The sequence below is a fragment of the Lathamus discolor genome, chromosome 4, assembly GCF_037157495.1.
Source record: "Lathamus discolor isolate bLatDis1 chromosome 4, bLatDis1.hap1, whole genome shotgun sequence".
Lineage (NCBI taxonomy): Eukaryota > Metazoa > Chordata > Aves > Psittaciformes > Psittacidae > Lathamus > Lathamus discolor.
Window position 1 is genome coordinate 28,633,782 of NC_088887.1, and position 25,758 is coordinate 28,659,539.

Sequence of the window (25,758 nt, forward strand, 5' to 3'; positions counted from 1 at the left end):
ATGTTTGCATCAGGGTGATATGAAAGAGGAATTGAGATCTTCTTCATGCTTACATATAAGCTACTTCTAGACTTCCACTGATAAAATAAACAGATTGGATTTAGAGACAGCTTATTTCAGCGAATCAAAAGATAAAATCGATGCTTGTCTGCACAGCAGTGTGAATATTCACTCATCAGTAATTCTGTCACTAGCCTTACTGGCAATGCTCTTTTTTGGTCCTTCCATTTGATATACTCCAGTTACAAGAGCCAACACCTGAGCTGATCCCCAAAGGCAGCAGCACATGCTTGTTAGTGGCAGTGCCCAGATGCTAAAATGTATTTTGCAGTAACAGGAACTTCAACACATTGGTAAGTAACCAGTTTGCTGGAAATCTTTCCTTTAGACTTAATAGCTTGCCTGGAAAGGGCTGATCAAACAAAAAAGAAGTCTCTTTCTCTAGTAAACATACCAGGTAAAATGAAACGAGGAAATATATGCAATTTAAGAAACCCTCTAGTGGGTCATGAGCACATTTATTTTGATGTGAAGAAAGAATATTTCATTCTGAATGCTTTGGGTTGTGCATAAACTTCTTTGGGCCAGGAGCAGCAACAACAGCAGAAAAAAAAGCTGTGGCCCCAGTCTCTGGGGCAGCTGGTTCCCTGTGGTCAGAGACTGCTTAGCAAAATGGCATATTTTCTCTTGTAGGCCTGATCTTTAATTTTTAGCCCTCTGCTGACTGTAAGTGACTGTGCAGACAGGCAGGAATACTAGCAGTAATATCTTTCATTTATCACAATGGACCAGTAAAAATGATGCCTATAAACACAACAACCTTGGGATTAGCAGGCCCTTTCCATAGTCATAACACATTCCTCACTGTACTACAAAAAGGGACCTGTGTTTCTTTAAATTTTTTTTGACCATGTTTCATTGCTTGAAAAGTCAAGATGATGACCCTATGGAGCATTGAAGGAGCAACATAAAAAGACACTGAGAAATGTTGTGTTCTAAAAAGGATTAAAATGAGCATTGCGAACTCTTCATGCATGCAAGCAGTAGGTGAATGTCAGAGACAGGAGCTTTAAGCGAGGAAGAAAAAAGGTTTAAAGAAGACACTGAATCAAAGAATTGTGTAGCTCAACTTAAGTTGATGTCTGGCTAATGCTCATCTTTTCAGACAGTTAAATTCTGTAGTTTCTTTTGAATTTTACTTCCAGGTGCTAAATATAAACAAACGCTGCACTTGATTCTTTTTCAGTTCCCACTGAAGTGGAAAGGGTTTTTTATAGACATTTTCTCTTGGGTACACTTTCTCTGTGTAGTAGAAAGTAGAAGATTTTGATTCTTGGTGCTCTTGTACATAATAGTTAATTTTTTAACAACTGGCATTGCCATAGAACTTTACTGAATATTTATAACTTTATTTTGTAAACTCATAAATTTAAATAGAATGTTTAGTAGCTTGGGTCTAACCAATAGAGTTAAATAGCATTTTGTACCTCTGATCAGTGCATATAACAGTCCATTATTTTTATTTATCAAAATCATTTTACACCCATGAATCTAAGACAAATTTTCCATATCAAGTTTTTTTATAGATCAAAAATCTAGAAATTAGTAACAAAATTGATGTCAAGAGATGACATTGCAGATCCTGCCATAACATGTAAATTTTAGGAGTTTGCTAGTGCTCATCACATTCACCAAAAGAGCTTTGTAATTTTGTTCACAGAAAATGCATGAAATATCAGATTAGAAAAACAAGAAGCCTCAGTAAAGTAAGGGCAAAAAATGTTGTGCTAGCGACACATTTGACAGACAGGGTAGAGATAAGCAGCAAGTCAGGAAGCAAGCGATATCTTTTTTGACAGAAACCAAGAGACAGGCATCCTTGCCAAAATGTAACATCTCAGAAAATAAGCCATTTGATCCATAGAGCAATCTTGGTATACTTTCACACAATTTCGTCAGAGTATTAAGAAATCAGTCATCCCTTTTCAATGGAAAAGATCAACAGAATCTGAGATGGCCTGAGTCAGCAAAATTAATATAGAGGCAGGGAAGCATAAAATACCCCTGTTAGCAGTGGCACACAGACTTCTGCTTTCTGAGCTCTAAAATTCCTCTGACGCTGATCAGCAAAGGAGTATCTGTGTCATTTTCTGTCTGAAAATATTTTTTCCTCTCACAATTGCACTGCAGTGCAGGCAGTGTAGTCACTTCATCACCTGGCAGAAAGTGGCCATTGGGGATCTCCACAATGATGGCTCTCTCCTTACTGCTTCCTTTCATTCCAGATCTCCAAAAAAGGAAATGAAAACTTCATCTCACCTCTGTTAACATCCAGTTTCTCAACTGGGTATAGCACAGAGATGGGTGGTAAGTTTGCACTCACTAAAGATATCTTGATATTCAAAGTCAGTGAACAAACATCCATGCTAACAGACTGCTAGACTTTTTAAGGAGTCAGGTAAGAGCACTCAAAAGCTCTGTTCATACACTACAGAACAAATCCCAGAGAACAGTAATTACAGGCTCTCTTCTCCCTCCATCACACTTCACTTGTGGCACACCACAAAACACGTTTCTGACTCCCATTCTATTCAGCATAAACCATAAAAAGGTGCAGATTCCATAAGTCTGCTTTAGAGATTTTGAGGTCATGGGATCCTTGATGTAGCAAGCCCTTCTTGCAAAATGCAGACCACAGAAATTCAGCAGTTCTTAATCCTGAGAGCACTGAACTAAATGTCTTTTTTAGGAGGTTGTTTAATTTAGGTAAGTCAGAGATAGTACTTAAAAGGAAGAAAAGGAAAAGGAGTAATTTTCTTTTCAGCTAAAAAGTTACACCAGCTGGAAAGAAATTCCACTAAAGTTCACTTGAACTCAGAGGGATTAATCCAGATTTACAACAGCAGGAGAGCAGAGTCTCTAGGAAGGAGCTCTCTGAACAAGTTTTTATGTACTACAGCGACTTTAATGGCTGTGCGACTAGCCTTAGTAGCAGGTACAGTTGGAGCTTGCTTAACTGAGTATGGAAAGGATGGTAATCTATATTACAGTACTCTGCATTGGCATGAGGTACATGCATACACATTTGGTTGCCACAGATCAGCTGATGAAAAGTGACTTTATTGCGGATTTTAGTACCCTGCTAGGATCTTGTGCCTGTTTTTCCTGTTAGCACCATTACCCAGTGTGGCCAAAAAATTACCCTGGAATCTGTGTCTTTTGTGGTACAGATCTGAGTTTAATAGAAATTTGCCTTCAACATACATTGAAAATACTTTTTTTTTTATATATATTATTTTTCCACTAAAAGGCTGTATTACAGAGCTGTACAGATGTCTAACTTAATAACATCTTGCTTTCATAAGATCTAAGTGTGGTTTAGATAAAGGTGCACTTTCTCTGCTATGTTTTTGAGGAAAGCTTCCAATGAAAATTTGAGGTGACATTCTGAGAATAGTATTACATTCTGTAAGCAGTAGCTTGAGCTTGCAGAGTGAAACAGCTAGGTAAAGCACACACATGAAATACAAGCACATTCTCATGGAAGATATTGCTTACATTTTTCTACAGTATCAAAGAGGCTTCACAATCAGGATTTCCAGAAAGAGGTCATTCTCCTCAATCACTAAAATCTAGTAACATCTTTAGTTGATAAGATTTTATAAATCAACTTAGTTACTGTGCTTTGAGTGGCAACTGTATAGATGACAGAGGCAGGACAAACTAAGGAATAGCTAAAGTTTTCATTAATGTCAGCATACTTCTAGTCTGTTTTCTCACCCATAGCATAGAGTGACCCTTCCATTTCAGCATCTGAGGGCACCACAGTGATTAATTTTATCCTCCCTAGTGCCTTTGAAGTTGAGATAAATGAGTTGTCCAAGGTCATATAAAAGGCTGTGGTTTAACTGGGAACAAAAGTAGGATTTTTTGGTGTCTAGACCTCTGCTTTATCTCTGTAATAAACCTTGGTAGTAAGAGGAAACAAGGAAAAAGCTGTTTAGGGGATAGTTGCTTATTTTCAGAGAGAGAGAGCCAAGAGAATGGAGAAAGTGATTTCTCCGTGTGAGATGTTTTAAGGCCAGTTGGCATGCCATTTCTTGAGTTCCCAATTATTCTGTGCTGTGGAAAACAGATAAGATTAAAAATAGTTTTAAGTTCTAATATTTATTTTAAAAAATATATTAAATCCTGTCTGTATATTGATGAACAGTTTTTCACCACAGTTGTCTGGTTCATGACAATGAAATGACCTATGACATACTTTGAGAAGAATGGAAGGCATCAGACTGTATCATAAGCAGAAAAGTTGAGAAAGTTTTTACTAAATTTCTGTAAACAGATCTTTTTTTTGAGAAGTAAGATTTATACTGCTTTTGCTTTTGAATATGACACAAACTCTTGGGCTATATCACCATTAATTTTTCTCATTTTTAGTTTTATGTTTTCCATAATTCTTGTACCAGTGAAAAATGTAAAACAAATCTTTATTTTCTAAGAAAGATTATAAACATAATAAAAATGGCTAATAAATTCCCAAACAATTTATCTAACCATACCAATTATAGAATATTATCCTTTGTATGTTTTCACTTTCCTGTTTTTGACAATACAATTTTAAATTTTTTAGGTCTTTGAAGAACTTCCTAAACATGTTGATGCAAATGCAGACCCACTGTCAGTGAAGGAAGAGTTGGTAGGTGAACAGTTACAGGAACTTGATGACTAAAAATTGATGGGCTCTGACAATATTCACTGAGGGTGTTAAGAGAGCTGGTTGATTTCATTGCAAGGCCACTCTCCATAATCTTTGAGAAGCCTTGGAGATTAGGAGACATCCCATAAGACTGGAAGAAGGTTAATGTCATCCCCCATCAACAACAAGGTCTTAAAGGAGGATGCAGGAAATTATAGGCCCATCTGTCTTACTTCAGCCCCTGGGAAAGTTATGGGATGAGTCCTCCTGGGGGTTATCACAAGTCAAATCAAGCATGTGACTGTGAAAAGCCAGCATGGATTCAAGAAGGGCAAATTGTGCATGACAAACCTGATCGCCTTCTATGACAGAGCAACTGCTCAGCTGATGTGAGGTGACCAATGAACATGTCTACTGGACTTCTCCAAGGCTTTCAGTAGTTTCCCACAGCTTTCTTCTAGAGAAACTGATGTGTTGTGGTCTTGACAAGTGGTCTGTGGAGCGGTTGTGGAGCTAGTTGACAGACTGCACCCAGAGGGTCCTTTTCAAACTGGCAACCTGGCACAAGTGGGGTCCCCCAGGGATCGATATTGGGCTGTTCAATATCTTCATAAGTCATCTGGATGATGGGATCAAATATACCTTGATGAAGTGTGCCAATTATATCAAACTGAGTGAGGAAGTGGATACTTCAGAAGGGAGAGCCACCCTGCAAGAAGACCTGGATAGGCTGGAAGAGTGGAATAACAAGAACCTCATGAAGTTCAGCAAGGATAAATGTAAGGACTGTCTCTGAGAAAACATAATCCAAGAATACAGCACAGGCAGGGATCTACTTGGCTGGAGAGTAGCTTTGTGGAAAGGGACCTGGGGATCCTGGTGGATGACAAGCTCTGCATGAGTGAACAGTGTCCTGCTGTGACAAAGAAAGCCAACAGGATGCAGGGTTACATCAACAAGGGCATCACAAGTAAAGGTAAAGAAGTCACTATCCCACTCTACTTGGTGTTCGTCAGGCCACACCTAGAATACTGTGTTCACTTTTGGACCCTGACACACAAAAAAGAAGTGGACAGGCTGGAGAGGGTCCAGACTCCAATTACTCCTTCCTAAGAAAAGATTTTTCATAACAGTAGATGTCATCAAATAAATCATATTCTCTTACTTGCAAATTCTGTTAAATTTATTTTTAATATAAAAAGCATGTGTGTCATTGAGCTGAAACCAAACTAACCAGGAGACAGAACTAACTTAAATGAAAGGTGCAAATCTGCTAACAAAAGTTTTATTTTGTCATCTATATGGGCACAGCACAGTAGAGCTAAGAAAGAGGTAGTTATCTCACTATTTCCTCAGGAATATTAGAATCTAATTTCTTTGTTTTGTTTTTTTTTTTATTGAGATATGTGATTAGCATGTATAGGCCATGATTCTGTAATCTTCTATTTAGTCATGAACTTTATATTTTTTAGTAAACTAGGACATAACCTTTGAATTGACTAATAATCCACCTTATTAAAGGAAGTATTTACCTTCTAAAAATCCTAGGCAAGACAAACTATATTTTGCATGTACTTAATTAAATTCTGAAACAGAATCTAGGTTATTACTAAGTTTATTAAATAAAATGAAATCTATTATTTCTAAATCAATAGTAAAATCTAAGGTACAAAATAGGAATTATTATTTCTGATTTGTATGTCTGTATAATCATCACTAGCTCTGTGAAGCTAGGAGTTGTACAACTGTATTATGAACTAAACTGGTTCCCATTTCAAAAACTTTCAGACTTGCAAAAAATTAAATACTTATTCTGATGGTTTTTCTCTGCTAAAAAAGCTGTGAAAAATGATTATAACTATCTGTCTTAATCCAGAGATTTGCATTTTCTTCACTCTCCTGAGAGAAAAATTCACATCAGTCAGAAAGGATGAGCACAAAGGTTTAATTGTTTACAACACTTGGTAATTTCTTGACTTCTTGACTGCTTTAAACAAATATTGTTGCTTGGATTATCATCTCTCTTCATCCATCATTTCATCAGCAGAAACAACTGAGACCAATTATTGAGCCAGACTTCTCTATTGTCTATCTCTACTTCAACCCCAATTACCCAAATGAGATATTATTTAGACACACCACACTACATTTTGCTACCCGTTAAAATGGAGAATAATATGGCACTTCTATGTTCTCTACTACTACCTGAAAGGAGGATAGAATGAGGAGGTGGTTGTCGTCTTCTCCCAAGTAACAAGTGGTAGGACAAGCGGAAATGGCCTCAAGATGCACCAGGGCAGGTTTAGATTGGATATTGGGAAAAATTTCATCACTGAGACGACAATCAGGTACTGGAACAGGGAAGTGGTGGAATCATAATCCCTAGAAGTATTCAAAAATATGTAGATGAGGCCTTTAGTGACATGGTTTAGTGGTGGACTTGGCTGTCCCGGGATGACAGTTGAACTGGATAATCTTAAAGGTCTTTTGCAGCCAAGTCGATTCTCTGATTCTATGAAGCTCATGACAAATGAACTCAATGTGCTGAGCTACCTACAGTAACCTGCATCTGCTCAGTCTCTTTTACTCTGTGCCAGCGTTATCATCGTTCACCACAGTTGATTATAAGAACTGACACTGCAATATCCGAACCATGTCAAAAATACACATTGATATTGCTTACCTTGGTTTCACTTGAAAACACACACCTATATTAATCACAGTAAAAATGTATGTGCCACCATATAAAGGGAAGCAAGGCCTATTCCTTTCCTTGCAGTAGTAACTGTTTCATAGTCACACTTTACTTAGACAGTGGTGGGGTTAAAATTCCTTACCAACTTAACCAATAATATTAAAAGCACAGAAAGCACTCGCATAAATATAGACTGAAGAACACTTCACTGAAAATATATTTTTTTTCTGAAGAATGTTTTCATATATCTTGAGCTCCATCTGCCTGCTAGACAATATGTGTTTGCCCCCCTATAATGCAGTATTTCCTTCTCTGTTTCTCTTCTGAACATCAGGCATATTGCAAATGAAGCATTTAAATTCAGATTTACATGGAACAATGCTAAAGCCGTCTAGGAAATATTATTCTAAGAGAAATTAGTTAGCAATTTAAAGTTTTCAAACAAGGTACTAAGCAGGACTGAAGGCATTATTTCAAAAGGATGCAAATAAAAATTGTTTCTTGTTTCCAGAATGTTCCTTAGTTTTTCTTATACTAATGTTATGACTCATTTCTTACATTGGCTATAAAAGAAATAGAAGACATGATGGTTTTCTTATGAGAAGAAACAAATTGCAAACTTCAGTCTTTATAAGTTTTACTTTAATTTGAGCTATATTTACATGGTTCCTGACAAGTACAAACACTTTAACCTAGTGCAAGATCAAAGTTTCCACTGAACATAAGACAGATTCTGTTTGTGCAGGACCACACCAAAAAGCTGGATGTTTCTAGGGCTCCAGCACTGTCAGCACTCACCCCTATTTTGCCAGAGTTTATGATGACAGCATAAGACATTTTAGACACTTGCACAGAACAACCCAAACCACTCATCTCTTACAATCTCACTTCTTTTTACTATCAGTAGGACATTATGAAGACATTTTATTAAATGCATTTTAAATATTTTTAATTAGAAATTTTAGGAAATTAGGTTTCACGTAGAACTAAGCAAGCCTTTAAATTCAGTAGGTCATTCTCTAAAATTTAATTGCCAGACATTCTCATGTGGGGCAGCATATGAGAAAGGGGAACAGTATGTTAGAACTGACAAACTTTTCCACTAAGTAGAGGAAAAATAAAAAGATTTTGATTACCACTGTAAATAAAAGGACCTGTGCAAGGACCTGTGCATATCTTACATATACTATTGAAACAAAACCTGTGGTATTTAGTCTAACTCTTAAAATGGTAAGATGAACGCACTTCTAAGGACAGTAATAAAATTTTTTTTTCCTCAGCTTTCTATTTCCTCTGTTACAATCTGCAAAACAGCTCAGGCCTCTATTCTTCATATGGGAACTTTTGTTCTGGTTAAGGAAGAAAAGAGGGACATTTAGAGGGAAGATACTGCATGACAATGGAAAACATGCTACATTGGAAATCAGTCTCAATGCAATTTGGAAAAGACACCGTCACACCTCAGGCAAAGAACTTGCAAAGACACAACACATATCTGAAAATAATTAAAAAAGAGGTCATAGAAGTGATCAAATATAAATTTCCTTGGTCTAAAACCTGCTGTTGATATATAAAGATGCTTCTTTAAATGGAACATATTTTTATTTTTCGTGGTTTTCATCTTTCGCTTCCCTAACTTCAGTGATATAATGGGAAGGCAAAGCACAGCTCCATGGTCTTAGATTAGCCAGCTCACCCTATTGTTCTTATCCTGGGGCTGGCAGAAGTCAGTGGAGTGCAGGGTAATGTTTACCCCAATGAAGAGACCACATACAACATACATCACCCCAGTGACCCTGATCTGGAACATCTTTTATAGATGAGTAGATGAGAGGGGGGCTTCCTCACCTGAAGGCTATTGTGAAATAGACCTTTGTGAAGAGCCATGTGAGCACCGAGACAAGCACTGCCTTAAGGATTTGCACCACTGCCAAACATGAACAGTGCCTCACATAGCCTTTCAAATTATTTTCCTCCTCTGAACAGTTTGACCTCTGTCTTGTCTTTCTCTCCCCCTCCAACCCCTGGTACTCCTCATGCAGGCATTAATCTCCTGCTAAAATAGTGACACCTGTTTATACCTCAATCTGGCTGGTTTGAGACAGCAGATGAGTCAGGCTGGGAAATCTTATTATCTCTTGAAATGAATAGGGTGATCCCTGTAACACTTCCAACAGTAGCAGTGAGTAAAGAGGAATGTTAACTTGTCTGAGCCCTACTAAGCCATTACAGTATGGCAATATGCAATGCAGAGATGCCATGCTAAGACATCTAGAGCATTAGGGCTTCTGCCTACTCATCCTACTCATGTAGGAAAAATACCTACAGTCACCTCTGCCCTGAGAGAATCATTACATGAAAAGTTACTGTGCGTACCAGGTTACTCAGGTACTCACAGTAAGCCTACCCACACAAAATAGACAAAACAGATGGGATTAAGTAGGTTCTGCTGCACTTGCACAGAAAATAAATACTGAAGTGGGTCTGAACTATCAGTCTGCTAATGCATGCAGTGTTTTCTCTTTGCTGCATCAAGCACAAGGCCCCCACATTCCAGGCTGCCCTTTGAGGGCTGGAACACCAGCCTTTATGTACTTGTCTGGAAGTGGAAGCTGCTGACTTGGTGATCAAACTTGTGGGTGATACAGCTTTACTCCAGCATCAAAACCCCACAGAGCAGAAATCGCCAGTGAATTCGGATGGGGTGAGAATATTAACCGTGGCTCAGTGCCACCCTGGAGCTCAAATGCAAAGATGTTTTAACTGCAGGTTAATGGGGCCCTCAGCCTTCCTTTCTCCAGTCAGTAGGTGATGGCACTTCTCAGTTCAGGTAGCTTGAGCTGGGTAGCAGGAAATACATGAAATGAGAATACTCTTTGCTTGAAAAAAACTCCAGACTTGAAGAGGGGTCAATACTTCAGGACATTCCCTCCTGACTGCAGCTAATATAGTTTCTCTGCATACTCTAATCTACCTATATGACTGTCTGGGTAGCAGTGCCACGTGGTTCCTAACATTTCTAGGTGGCAGAATAATTAATGCAGGAGGGACAGACCATTGTGCAGGCAAATAGCAGAGCAGCTTCTTCATGAGTGACAAAGGGGAGAAGAGATGACAGAGAAAATGTTGAGGAGCCACTTAATTTCATGGAAAGCATGTGTCAAAGCCATTGGACTTCTGATCTGGAGCTGTGTACAAACTGTGCATGTTCAGCCTATTTAAACACATAACATTTTTACTATTGCCCTCAGTCTCTTTCCTATTGTTTTACAATTAGTTCTTGGTTTTCTGTCTTTAATTAAACTGTAAGCTGCTTAGGGCACCATCATGACTACTCCTATTTATACAAAGTTTGGCACACAGACTTTGAGGCATTGCCAACAGTGGAGAGAAAATAAGAAAAGAAACAGAAGACATCAAGCTATTGCAAAGTAAGCTCTGACTTAGAAGTCTATTCTTCTAGAGTATATAAACTTTTGGTATTCTGCTCTGGAAAAGTAAAAGCAGAGAAACTAGTGGAAAAGCAATCTATAACAAAAAAAATATAACAATATATATACATGCCCAGGGAAATGGAAATACAAGCAGGCAAGAATAACCACATTAGAGAGCCCAGCCTTGGATCAGGAAGGCAGCACAAGGTATGCAGGTGTCATAAAAGGAAGACAAATAATTACTATGCTTTAATATACAACAAATATAAACAGTCCTTACAACTCTGTTGCCCTGGATTCTGCCAGTGAGTAGGCTGTTCTAGAGTTTCAGGAGTGATTGCTGCCCTTCAGAGCATTTTGAAGCTAGGGTATAGAACCTAGATCACAAACAGACCTTCACTTCCTGGAGGACACCAACATCTGAAATCAGCAAAAATTACACAGATGAGATCAGGATAAACCCACGTATTTTCCTATATTTTTGTTAGGCTTTCTCCACAATAGTGTCATTCCACTGTCATCTGCCCTCAAGGAGTGCTAATAAGAAGGCATTTGTAGCATAAAAATAGGCTTCACCATATTTTTCCTTGACAGATTTTATTGAAGTGTTTGAATTTATGTCATGGCGAAACAGAAGAAAAACCACAACTTTTATCTAGTTGAGCATTCAATGCAGGCAAGGCTTTAATTTACTACTTCAAACTCCTCTTAAATTCTTATCACCTGATTTTGTTCCTTCAGTTCCACAGACTCTTGGTTCCGCTCCAGCCACGTTCATATTGTGTTCTGTATTGTGACCTGTGAAAGTCAGTAATTTTACCTTTTTTCCTGGTCTTGAAGGAAAACCACATGAGGATACCTGAAAAAAACCAAACCTGGTGTTGTCAGTAAGCTCACATGAAAGATCAAAAGATGAAATTATATCTTTTGCTTTGGGGGGGACAGGGAGGGGAAGGTCCCAACTAGGGCTCAGCTAGGCCATTGACATTGAAGGATTAGGATGTTATGCAATATTATTTTCCCTAAGGCTTTCAGCTAAAGAAAAAGAATACCTTAAAACAAACAAACAAAAAAAAAAACCCAAACAAACATATAAAAAAAAAAAAAAAAAAGACAAAAAGGCAGAAAAAAAACACCTCAAAATTTAACATCTGCAAGTCTCAACACAGGCGGCTGTATGTGAACATTTTATATGTCTTAATGTCTTTGATTTGTTTTGGAATATGTTGCTACCCTTTCCGCAGTGGTGACCTCATCACTTATCCTTAGCAACTGCTGCTGCACTGACCAACTAACAGCACAGAGATTGCAGGGTGAATCTAAGCATTTGACTAGGAGAGAAGAGAAAGATGACATGCTCCAGAAAAGTTTTTTCCTGGACCAGGAATGGATAGTTATGGCAAACAGATGGAGGGAATCGAATCCAAAACACAGTGTGTGACCTATCTCAGATAGAGTCTCCTTCTTGCATTTCGTTTTGGCAAAGCTCAAGTACCTCTGATGCCAACAGAATGTTCCTGAGCTGAGGATCTTGTCAGCAGGCTCCGAGCTGCAGTTGTCCCCCTATCAGGACTTAATGGACAACATAGTCCAGCAGCAAATATTGACTTGAAATTTATGCAAAAAGTAACATAAGAGAAAAACAAAACAAGACTATTTTTCCAAAGTCAAGGGAACCCATTTTTGCCTTCCAGCTATGTGACAGACTTGGTTTCACATTGGCCAGACCAGGCAGCTGTGTCAAGGCTCTTAAAATCCACAGATGGGAAAGAAAATGAACTCTCAATAGGGCTGGGCCCTGTTGTTGGTCTCCCTAAATCAAAGGGTGGAAACAGGACTCTCTTTCTCTGTTTGTCAGAAATGTGACAGTATCCAAAGTAAAAAATGGAAAGACTCAGTGCCCCACAGGGATTTGCTAACAGAGGCATGGGTCAGAAAGGCAGGAACCAAGACTACCAGCACAGCAGCTGGTATCTGAAAGACCCAGCTTATGAGAAGCCTTTGGTTATTTAATAACTTTTCTCTAGAAAGAAATCATCACCCTTTAACACCCTGCTAAAATTGAAAGCACAAAACCTGGAAAACAGGACAGGAAAGGAGGCAACAAAATAGCAAAATCTCAGACGGAAGTCATCCTGTGTGGCCTGTCTTTCGTGTGAGTCAGGAAAAGAAACTCTCACACAGAAAAATGTCATTGATTTTGATAGTCATGAAGAGAGTAATACAAAACTTTCAGTGAAGACAGTTGAAATTTACAGTCTTTGAGTTTGCCAGAAACCACCACCTTTTTTGATCTGCCATCTCTGCTCCTTGTGCAAGCATCCCCCAACCTCTTTCAGCAAAAGTAGTCTGGGCTGCCTTGAACAGCCTAAGAAGAAGACTGTTGCCAGCTCACCCCTTTTTGTATGAAATGGTTTTGGGCATGATTAGACTAGCCACTATGCCAGCAGCCCAGGAAGGACTGCAACCTTTGAGGAGAAGTGATAACAAGCAGTTTAAAGAAGGAAACCTCTTCAGCACAGATGCTTACTGACTCACAGCACGTGTACCTGCAACCAGAACCACTAACTTTTTCCTTTCCAGTCCCTTATTCTTGCACAGCTATTTTGCTTTTCTTTGTGGCTGTTCTGACCTTTGTCGAACCTGAATACTTGTCTGCCTCTGACATGTAGCATGGGTGTGAAGAATTGTTTGTTTCTTTGTTCTGAAAATAGCACTCATCTCAAAATATATGAAATCTTGTCTGTGGCATTTACAGCTTTCTGTCACCTCCAGCCAGAGACTCCTCCTAGCCCAGAGACTTGTGGCTGAAGATGCAGTATCTTCTCTCTGGCTCAGTTCTGGTTTTGTACAGTCCTTGTCTCATGTCAAATGTATTTAAAGCCACCAAAATAGGAAGCAAGCCCTACCTCTCCTTGCGTACAATACTAGAGCACCTGCCCTGAAAACAAAAGTGTCCCTGGTTGCCATGGTGGGCTGTACCAGATATAAACCCCAGAAACTGGGTGGGGATTATTTAAAAGATGCCTGCTTTAAGTTCAAAACCCATCTTGAGGCTGAGGAGGCGAGTGCTACCAAACTGTTGTGGTCACACACCTTCTGCCACAGCAAGCTGCGGTTGAGCCGTCACTAACATTGGGAGCTATTTAAAGTGCCCTTTTCTGAATCACCGAAGAGCTTTGTCTGGCTTTCTCCTGCTGCTTTATTCAAGGTACTTCTGAGCCTGTGAAGAAGCCTTGGGTTAGGCATGGTTTCTGTTTATTTTCAATGACTCTTTGTGACTTCTGCCTGGTCCTTGTCCTTTCAGGAGTCAGGTGGTGCTTGAAAATGGGGTGGTCTCAGTCATTCTCAGAGACTTGGACACTAAGGTCCTCCTAAATCCTCCTTTAGTCACTGTAAATTGATATAAGTTTTCTGTGTTTAGGTCTGTTTCTGACTGTCTTTTTATGTTGAGAGAACAATGGGATTCAGATGCAGTAGAAGGCCCGCAGGGAGTACTGTAATACAAATAATGCATTAGTACAACATTCTTGGAGTGTGAAAACCATAGTATAAAATCCTAACAGCTGCATTGCTTTGTTGTTCTGGCAAATGAAACTCAATTGCAAATACAGAAAGTGGATGTGTGTGCACCTGAAGCAAAATCATCTCCCAGAATAAGAGACATTTAGTGGAAACTGCTGTGTGGTGTGTGCCAAGTTGCTGCCCTGAGTGAGCATAGTGAACTGCTTTTCCCACATACCTCCCTTGGGCAACAAAAGAGTCTGGTGCCAGGATTTTTGCTAGCTTGGCATTACACAAAAGGCCTGTGGGGTGGGTACAATGGAATTTAGGCTGGGCAGGGAGGCAGGACGCAGCAGCATGAGTCTCCAGCAAACAATAGCAACAGCGGGATCAAAACAGCAGGCAGAAAGTATATGCACAATTACCAAAACAAAATATCTAGAGTTACAAGGACGTTACATCCTCAGTCGTTTCCCCAAGCAGGATCCCACTGTTAATATAACCGGTACTGAATTAGTCATGTATTTCACACAGTGCAATGCATATTATCCAAAAAGGAAGGTGAAATGCAGAGGGATTAACCTAAGGCAATAAATTCAATTCAATTCCTCCAGGTTAACAAAGCATTAAACCAGCCAATGTCTAGACTTCATCAAGTAACAAGTCGCAGGCACAGAAGCCAAACGACAGAAATTCAGGGCAGTTGACAGCAACAGAATCTAGTACAGAAGAAAATAGGGAAATATACACAAGCACATTTGAATTATAAGTGTCCAAATGAGAAACACAGGAGAAAAACCTCATCTAATTTGTACAGAAGCCTGTCAACTTAATCCTCACCTTCAGAGGGAAAGAGGAGGGGATAAAAATGGTGTCTGCTCTCTGTCTTGATTGAATAGGACACAAGTGTTAGTTGGAAACCAGCTAATTTGTTTTGGGAAACTTTCAGGAAGAAAAAACAATGTACTGAAAAAAATACACTTAGAAATATGAAACTATATTTCCCAGTGTTCATAAAAAAAAAAGCATTTCCAGTTTTAAAGCTTTTGAACAGCACCTATTCTGTTTGAGGTCTGGTTTTTGACCATTTTTCATATTAGCATTGAGGAGACGGAGAGAGGAAAATTGCAATTAAAATATAGCAAGTAAAATTTGACATTTAGTTTTTACAAAACTGAATAATTTTGTCGGAAAAGAGCTGAAGGTAGAGGATATACTGTTCTAGAGGGGATTGCCCTGGCCATTAATGTTGACCGCAGCTCCAGCACCAAGTCAGGTGCATCTTCATATATTCATCAGGATTTATTTTAAACTATTTTACCAGTCCTAGTACACCCAGGTAGTGACAAGCAGAAATGACTGCATCCTCGGCTATTTAGACTGCGCTGACATTCAACATTACTACACAAGAAGACAAGAAGACAAAAAAAGGATTAAGAAAATTTGTCTCAGTTTTGCAACTAGCCGAAATATTTTGCTAAAATCCTTTCTACAGCACAATTCTTTGGGCCAGGGTTTTGTGCTGCAGACAAAAATAAAAGATTTTATGTAGCTGATAACTTTCCACATTTAGCATAGCTCCTAGAGTCTGACCTTTCCTTAATGCCTTCACAGGACATTTTCTTGTTCCTGAAGTTAGAAAGCAGCTAAAAATCCAACCTGAATGAATGGACCTGTCTATACTGTATAGATGACCAATAATTAGTCCTCAAGTACTACATGGAAACTTAAATAGGTAATTGAATGATATTTAATTATGGGGAGGCCTTGCAAATAAAAAAGCCTCCAGTGTATAGGAAAAATAACACATGCAGCTACTTAAAAACATTTCCCACTCCTCACAGTAGAGTAGTTCTGGTCTGCCAGCATGGTACTTCCCGGGTTAAGAAGTGATAGACATAAAACATCTTTCAGTCGACTCACAGAAGAAAATTATCAAGACCACAGATTCAATTTGGTTTTAGGTATCTAGAGAGATTTCTAAACCCACTAATGTCACTATTAAGAAAGAATCTTTGGATGGAAATGGAAGGCAATTTTTAAAATCGTTTTGCATATAAGCTCATAGAATTATAGAATCATAGAATGGTTAGGATTGGAAAAGACGTGAAGATTATCTAGCTTCAACCACCCTGTCATGGGCAGGAACACATTCTGCTAAACCAGGTCCAACCTGGCACATATCCTATGTTTATGATTCCTAAACGTTATTCTCTCATTACAATTTTAGAGACCAGGACCTTAAGCAAAACAGCCATGACTTTTCACAATCTTACGTGGCTCATGAAGAGATAAAATACCTATGAATAAAACAATGTAGAAACTCCTGACGTTAATCAGTCCGTGAATATCAGCTTCTGATTACAGAAGAACAAACAAGAGTCAGTGCATCAATGTTCATTCACCTGTGTTTTAACATTTGACCCTAGTGTGAAACTATCTCTTAGCAGGGTCTGGTACAAAAGCAAACATCATAGATTTATCAGCAGCTTAGTGCAATGCTCTGCTGTTGAGACATGCTAGCCTGCCAGCCATACTGCCTTCTATAAGCTTAACAGGCATAACAGCAGAGTAACAGTTTTGCTGGTATAAGCTAATAATCAACTCCTTAAGGCCTACCTGGCACTTACTTCCTAAAATGGCCCTTAAGGTTCATCTTGTCAAATATGTTTTCAAGTGCTTTACTGCCTGATAGCAAAAAAGGCTAATAAAATACAAATGAGTAACCAAAGTAGCCAGGAATGTCTTGGGGAGGTGTGGATAGGGGGTAGTAGGGGGTGTTTTTTCTTTTTTTTTTTTTTTTTTTTTTTGCTATAGAACATTAAAAAAAAAAAAGTTTTATTAATAGTTTCTGTGATATTCTAGATGTTAGCAATTCTCAAAAATCTGCTGAAACATTAAAACCTCTTTCTGATTGAGCATTGGGGTCAGCACTAAACTTGTTCCTACAGTCTTGAACAAGTGAAAAAAGCTCTTACTCAGATCTGATCTGCTGTGTGACTCATCTAATCTTGACATTTTCCCAGCAGCTGGAAATAAAAGTGAAGCAAAGGATCATTCTTCAAGGGAGAAACTCAGCACATCGTTTTGTGCAGGCAGATGGCCGGTTCTTTCTAATAATTTTTGTGCTGATGCTGTGCTCAGGTTTATGAGCACATGCCCGGAGCTCAGGGTGGGTGGGAGAAGGGGAGAGGAGCTGCTCCCGGTTACAGAGTAAACAGAGGGTAAGCAGAGGCTTGACCACTTTACCTCTCAGCTGGAGCCAGGCTGATTGCTGAAACCATTAGAGTAGCAGCCCTGGCAGCAGGCGGTTCTTCATCCTCCAGGCCACCATAAAACAGGAGCTCCTTTTTTCCACAAGAAGAAAAGGCCAGTGTCTCTAAAGCAAGCACTTTACCACATGGTCCTTTTGGTAGAGAGAGAAAGAGAAAGCCTGACAGTGTACCTCAGAAGGAGGGGGCAGGGGGAAGAGAAGAGAAAAACTGCTCTTTTCCAGTGCTAGTGTACAGACTCCTTACTTGTATAGAAGAAAATACAGGCAACACGAGCACATCAGACAAATGTCCCTGATTGTTATATAGCTGCTTTTCTAAGTTCTTTGTCACCATTTTTCTGAAGAGCCATGACACCAAACCAATTTAAAGACTCCACAGCACTGTGATGCTACCTTTTCCACCTTCCGAGCTCAAGGCATTTGATACAGAAAAGATATTTTCAGAACAAGGTGAGATTTGTGTCTCCACTATGAAGTACCCTGGCAACCACAGCCTCCAGTGCAGCCTACAGACTTAGCTGTAACACTTTTGTTAACATGCTGAAAATGGTAAACACTAACTCTGGTTTACCTAAGGGAAAGTAAATCAGGAAAAGTTGGCATAGTAAGTCTAAAGATAGAAATGAACACTACAGTGATATCTGAACATTCATTTGTGAATCTTACTCCAGCAGATCAGCATTTGGTGTATTAGGCTTTACTGAAAACATGCATGTACAAGGTATCTGAACAGAATAACTTATGTACTACCATTTTGCAATGATTGCAACCTTTATTTACACAGTTGGATTATTCCATTATTTTATTTTTATTTTTTTTTATACTTTTTCTGTGTAACTGGTAGACGTTTGACTAAGAAAAGGGCACAGGATCTGTTTATCAGCACATAAGTGTTTCAGAATAACTCTGAAGAATTAGAACCCTTTTCCTTTATTTTCAAACTTTTGATGTTTTAAATTTTTTTTTTCTTTAAAACCTTAAGCTCTCCATCTACAATATGCTCTGTTTCCAGCAAAAGTGTTGTAATGTTTCTGTGATTCTCAACCATATATCTGGCTGACATAACTGGAAATAATGATATTGTAGCAGCAAACCACTTGACTATTAAGTATCTGCCAGTGATTTCTGCCACGCCTCTCAATCTTGCAAACTGCATATGAAATCTTTAATACTTTCTTACTGACTTCATAAAACTACTGGTTTTTGTTTTGTTTTGTTTTATTTTAATCTAGACCAACACCTAGCTACATGCTCACAAGCTACAGCTTTAGACATGTAACATGGGATCTGCACACGTCACTGCTTGAAGTTTTAGCTCTATCACTTTAAGGAAGGAGAAAACCTGCACCTCAATAAATGGTCATATCTCAAAAAGCCAAGTGACCATAAAGCAAATTGGGCAGATCTGAGCTTGAGGTCTGCCTCCATTGTGTTTTACCCTCTCATGTTGAACACAGGGCCAATGCACAGAGAAGTCAGCTACAAACACCTTTTCTGGGGTCATTATACAATGAGCTGATGAGATTTGTTGGAAATTTAGACCTCAGCTGCCCTCAGATTGCAAAGGTCACAGCATCAAATTACATGTCCCCTAATTAGGCAACATGGGCTTATGGAATTTGTAGCAAAAACTGCTCCCACTATTACCATAGCTATAGTCAGAACAGATGGTGGGGATGCACAGAACTGTCCAGCAACTGAGGAACCGCCTTTCCCACTATTCGTTCATGGTTTTAATTACCAACAGTACTCGCTTCCTTTCTGGCAGTTTAATTCTTGTATCCCAAGGTGCTTTGAAAAACCTAGTTTTCCTGTCTGTAATGAAGGCATGGCAAGGGGAAGTGATTTCTCAGAGCTAACCCATAGGATTTATAGTAGAAATGGGAACCTGCTTTGGGTCTCCCAAGTAAATTGTTAGCACTTTCACTGCTAGTCCAAACTCTTAAGGTATTTAACCACCTCAGCCACACATGGTATGGTTCTCTGCTGCAGACACAACTTAAAATATACACCAAAAGAAATGATAGGGTTTTGAAATGGAGTTTGCAAAAAACTCATCTGAAAGAAATATTTTGAAATTAATATTTTCCTTCATACCGTTTGAAGAACTGTGTTCAGTAATTTTGCAGCTGAGCCAGACAGGGATTCAAGTTGAAGCAGCCAAACTAGAGACATTTGGAGAAAGATGTTTTCATCAGCATTTTGTACAGGTTTTGTTAGATGATATCTCCTTCCTACTGGTTGTCTACTTACTCTAAGCCCTCCTACACATGTTCAGTTTCTTTATTCCCCCCTCTTACCAGCAGACTCTAAAATTACTGCTATTGTTGTGCTCGCATGTAATATTTCTTCTCCTTGCTTTCTGTCCCATCTATTTAAAATAATAATCTATTCAAGACAGAGGCTGTCTGTTTTTCTGTGTTTGTAAATAATGTGATATATGATACCTGAACTGAAGATGGGCCCTCAGGCACTGACAGATGAACTTTGGCCCTTTTCAATGAAGTGATTAGCACATCTACCTCACATTTCTGCCAGAGGTCACTGTCATCCTGGCACAAGGGGAGATCTCACTTCACTGCTCAGGGTATTGACATGAACAGCTTGCAACTGTCTGCACAAGTTTCTGTGCCAAGCTGTGAGTTGCAACAACTGAGGAAAAACAATCAAACTGCTTAGACATTCATATCTTGCAAATTATTATTCTCAACTGCAGATCTCATTGTCTCAGAATAAAAATATTGTTTTAGTACCAGTATATTTAGCACTTTAGAAGAAGAATTTACACAGAATAAATTGTACAGTTCCTCAGCAGTTTCCATCCTCTTGTTGTATCAATTTGAAGGAAGATGTAGGAACAGTAGAAATTTTTCTGTAGCTACAAGAATGCCTGTGGTGTAACCCTAGTTCTTCCATCTCAGAGACCAGAATAATTTAGTAATTCACAAATGTTTAGAGGTATTTGTTCAGTGGCCTGAAGCACAATGAGACAAACTCCACTCCTGTTGAGTTTGAGAGCTGAATTTCTAATTACCCTTATGATGTGAACTCCTCTCACTCCAAAATACAACTTTCAACTTTTACTGCATGAGTAGATAATATCACCATTATTTAGATTCTAATACGGTTTAACAGTTAAATATTTTTCAGCAGATCAGAAATAGGACTTGGGACACTTTTTGTAGTTTCTTGGTCTCCCTTCCTGGTTGCCACAAGCATTGCCACGGCCCCTATACCCAGCACACCTCCCTGAGACTAAGGCTGCTGGGCATCCTTCTCACTCATGTGACTATGCTGTCCCAGGGACTGGGCAAGAGAAAGGCAGCCCTGCCTACAACTGTTGTCATTTGCATGTAGTTTCCAAGGTTTCTATCTCTACATCCTCCACGCTAAATTGCGCAGTCCAAGAAGAGGAGATACTACTAGCCATGGGGGCAAAAAGGCTACCCAGAGCACAAGTGGGAGGGAAGGGCCATTCCCTGAGCAAGGGCTGGGCATGAAGAGAAACCTAGAGGAGAGTTTTAGACCACCAAAGGCTCTTGCTTATTCCTCACAGAAGCCCATTGTGAAAAAAAGGAAGTGGGGGACAGAAAATGAGATGGTTTGGGACCCAACGAGCCCATAAAGATAAATAACATCTTTGTTTCTAGTTTCCTTCATTCACAAAGGCATATTAGCCAGACAGAGTTGCACTGCTCACATGAGTAAAAGGAAATTAGTAGGGAAGTTCTGTGGCAGCAATTAGCAAACAAAAGGAGCTAGGAGGAAAAAAAAAACATCAACCCCATGCTGTTTCTGATCTTCATTTTTCTTTCTAAAGCACTGATTTCTATCCTACCTATTGGGTTTAGCAAGAATTATCCTCCCTTCCTACTTGCTCCCGCCCCTTACCAAGTAACACCTTACCAGCTTCTAGTAAGCTACAAGGGTGATTCACACTCAAACCATGCATTTGTATCCTGTTAGGCTACTTTTATCCACCAGCAGTATTTGCTGTCTGCACTGCCCAATTTGCCTCTCAGTTCAAGTCTAAAAACAGCTGCAGGTCTGCATCTTGTATAGTCCTCCTCTCCTCCTGAAGCCAGAAAATATTTATAAGTTTCCTTGGGTATCAGTGGTTAGGTTCAGTCTGTGGGCTACAAGCTGAACAGCCTGTATTTTGCTGTCAGAATGGACTGATACAGAAAATCAGTATTAAACACTTTTAAATTTCTGGTTTTGTTATGGTTCAGAATATCCTTTTATATTACTCACTCTGCAAATGTGTAAAGACATAGATCAATACAATTTTCCAAGATGATTTAAGAACACATATTTTATCACTGAAAATACAGAAGGGTAGACTTATCCATTTCCATATTTTTTATTTGTTTTGGGAAAAAAAGATTCATTTAATCAACCTAGAACTTTCTGTTTGCCTAATCTTTCTTTCTCTCTCAACATTTCCCAATCCACATTCCTCTGAAAGTAGAAAGGGCCCTAAGCAATGATATGTTTGAAGTTTACCTGGCAAGGAAGGAGCTCTTGGACTGAAATGTGTGTTCGCAGATAAGGTGGGAAATAAGCAGTTTCGTGTATTACGAAATCTACAATTTTTACTAGAGGACAGCTCGACTGCATTATTTCAAATATTGGCTGAACACTAGCTACTGATTGCTCTTAGATACAGCAAAAAATATGTCATATTTTGGAGTTGCTTTCTATTTGCTTTACGTCAATGAAATCTTCCTCAACAAGAGTGTAGAAAAGTGTCCTCATTCTGCAATAAAGTACAAGTACACTCAAGAAAAAAAATATGGCACTTTTAATAATTTACAACTGGCTTATAGTTCATCAAATATTTTAAAACCTGGATGCTTATAAAAAAGTTGAATATATTTCAAGCTTACTAAAATATTCCATCCTTATGGTGATTTACAAAAAGCTACATAATGCCTCTTCTGTTAGGCTCTAGGTTATCTTCCATTTATGGTTTTGTCCTATCTCGGCAGACCCTTCCTGTCTCGCTTTTTGGCTCAGGATGCTCCACTCCCTTTTGTTTGAGTAGTAGGAAGTTCACAGTTCCAACAGGAAGACCCCACCTTCCCAAGACAAATCAGATGTTATTGTATGACTCATTTTTCATGGATAACCTTGATCACATGACATATACTTGATAAAAGAAAAAAAAAAGAAAAAAAACCCCACAAGATATTTAAGTGAATATTTAACTGAGTTTTGGGGATTTATCTTTCTTTCTCTTGAATTTTACATATCTGTACCACATCTTCTCTTGTTCAACACATGAGTAGCTTCCATTTCTCGCTATATAATAAAAAATAAAAAATCATTTGATCTGCTTTCTCAGTCTTTACATTCCCGTATTTGAAGGCAATTTCAGTTTTTCATGTACCTAACAGTCAGTACATCTTGAGAAGTGCTGGCTTAAAATCAGTAGATGTATGGAACTTCAGCCTGTTGACTACATGTAGACATATAGAGCCTATCGGGAGGCTACAGGTAAAACAGAAGCTACAGAAGCTATTTCATCCTTTCTGGAGTAACATTTGAAGGCCAGGAGGAATGTAATGGAGTATTTCAAAAAAGATAGGCAATGCTTATCTCTAGGCAATGAAGTTAAGCTTATTGTGTCTAAATTAATGCACAAACTGTGAGCTACAATCTTGTTCAGATTTGGTGAGCCCTGTGTTAAAATTTTATGCCACTTCCATGTTCTGAGACTATAAACATTTACTGTGTTTCTCCTTCTGTTAAAGAGTTCACCTAGTAACACAAATTACCTTGATATTTTTAAAAGTGTTTGAGTTATACAAAAGAAAATGGAAACTCCATAAGAGTTGCATGTAATTTGGGAGCCTAAATCTTGTTATGATTGCATGTTGCTAGACATTCAAGAGAAAATGATGCAGGCTTTTGAGTCTAAATTATTGCAGTAGAAGGAGGAAATATTTGACAGCTCTTTATAGCTTTCACTGTGATACCCCTGTCATAAGATGAGCAAAGATCTTCAGGGATCAAATCTAGAGCAAAACTGTATGTGAGGGGAAAAAAAAAAAAAAGAGAAAAAAATAAGAAGAACAAAAGTGGCTTTATGTTAAGTTCTGGTAGACTTACCATAATTTTAGAGTTTTAATGGTAGAAGTGGATTATGGCTAAGATCAGGTCATGTCTGCTGCAGAATAAATTCTGTTGTATTAAAAGATAAATGGTTTGAGATTATAAATTTTACTTGTGCACATCAAGGAAAACTTTAATTGGGTTGGAAGTCAAAGAGTGCCACTTGTTGTCTCAAGGATCCTTCCTTGGCAGCAGTGGGTTCACCCCTGCTCCTCCATGCACCACAAAAGACTCATGCCAGGTTTTTAGATGGCTCAGCCATGCTTCCAGTTGCCTTGGCTCATCTCAGTGGGGCTACTTGTCCTGCCAGGGAAATTCCAGCTTCAGCTGCTGAAGCAGGTGGCTGTCTCCCAAAAAGGCATGAAGCTCAGATTGTAGGACTCACTTGAAATAGAGGTAGTCTCTGGGCCTGGGCTTTCACAGGTTATGCAGCTGCTGAATATGTAGAGGGCCTCTTTAATGGTTGCCTTGATGGTGAGGAGTTTGTTTCCTGTAGTGAACCGGGGTTACAGCTCAGAGAAAGGCATGGTCTACTGCCCTGGGCTATTCAGTGATAAAAAGTACTTTTTCTGCTCTATTTGAGGAGCTGGAGATTATTTATATGTCCTGTTTCAGTTGCCAGACAGTGGCAAGGGAGAGAGATGAAGATTTTTTGTCAGGAACCATCTGGCCCTTTTCCTCTCCTGCAGTACCCACTGAAGCAATAAAGAAAGGCAGAAATGCAAGGCAGAGGTGCAGAAGGAGGAGGAGGAAACCCCTCTGCATGTTCTCTGCATGGCAGGGAAGGCAGAAACATTTGCTTGGCCAAGTCACATATCTGTAAATCTTCATTTGTCAACACTGCATTTTCCAGTATGTCCTTGCCAAGGATGAATGAGAGAAAGAGAAGAGACAGATAGCCTTCTGAAGCTTCCTTTCCCATATTTGAATCAGAAGGGGGTGTGGGAAAAAGGGGCAAGTGGAATGGAAAAACATGGAAAGAGGCTAGATGTTGCATGGCCATGAGGTCTGGAGTGGTCAGGGGTGTGTATTTCCACTAGAGGACCAGGAAAACTGAGTAGTTTGGTATTCTCTGTGATGCCTTGTGAAGAATGGGTGCTGCTTGGCACTATGGCCTCAGGCAGGATGGGGGACAGCCAGCCTGGAATGTGCAGAAGACCAGATAAGTACCCAGACCAAGGCTGCGAATAAGCCGATTCCGATGCAGTCTTACTCTGAAGGTCAAAAGGCACTTGCAAGCATTCAAGATGAAGCTGTGCAACCTGGACAGGGAAGTGTTTGTCAGCCCCAGCTGGGCTGTGACACATTGGGTTTGCAGGTCTGCTGGCAAGGAGGATGTTCTTCAGTAAGTCCCTGCCACTGCACCCCAGGGGGCAGGACTCAAGCTTGCAAGTGACAAGGCAAAGGGATTGTGTTGTGTGTAATATGGTCTCATGTGGGTGGAACAGAGCAGGAACAATCCCGCATCCTGGAAAACTACTCTATCTCTCTCTTCTTCTCTGGCATCAGGGAAAATGACTGATGACGGGTGCCTGGGGATCATCACAAGACAATTCACAAGCGCATGTAGTGACAGGACAAGGGGGAATGGATTTGAAATAAAAGGTAGATTTAGATTAGATATAAGGAAAAAGATTCTTTACTGTGAGGGTAGTGAGGCACTGAAACAGGTTGCCCAGAGAAGTTCTGGATGCCCCATCCCTGGCAGTGTTTAAGACCAGGTTGTAAGGGCTTTGAGCAACCTGGTCTAGTGGAAGTGTCCCTGTCCATGGCAGGGGGGGTTGGACCTAAATGATCTTTAAGGTCCCTTCCGACCCAAACCATTCTATGATTCTATGAGCAGGTCAGAAAAGGCCAGAATTGGAGAGAGGAAGGAGGAGAGATCTCCACAGGCTGTCCTTTGGGCTCGGAGAGATGCTGGCAGCCCCAGATATGTTTATTTTAAAGCCATAGCTTTGCAGCAGAAGTGGGAGAGTGAAGTCTATGGCCAGGGAACAGCTCCAACAGCTGCTTTGCCAATGCTGGTTCAGGAAACACT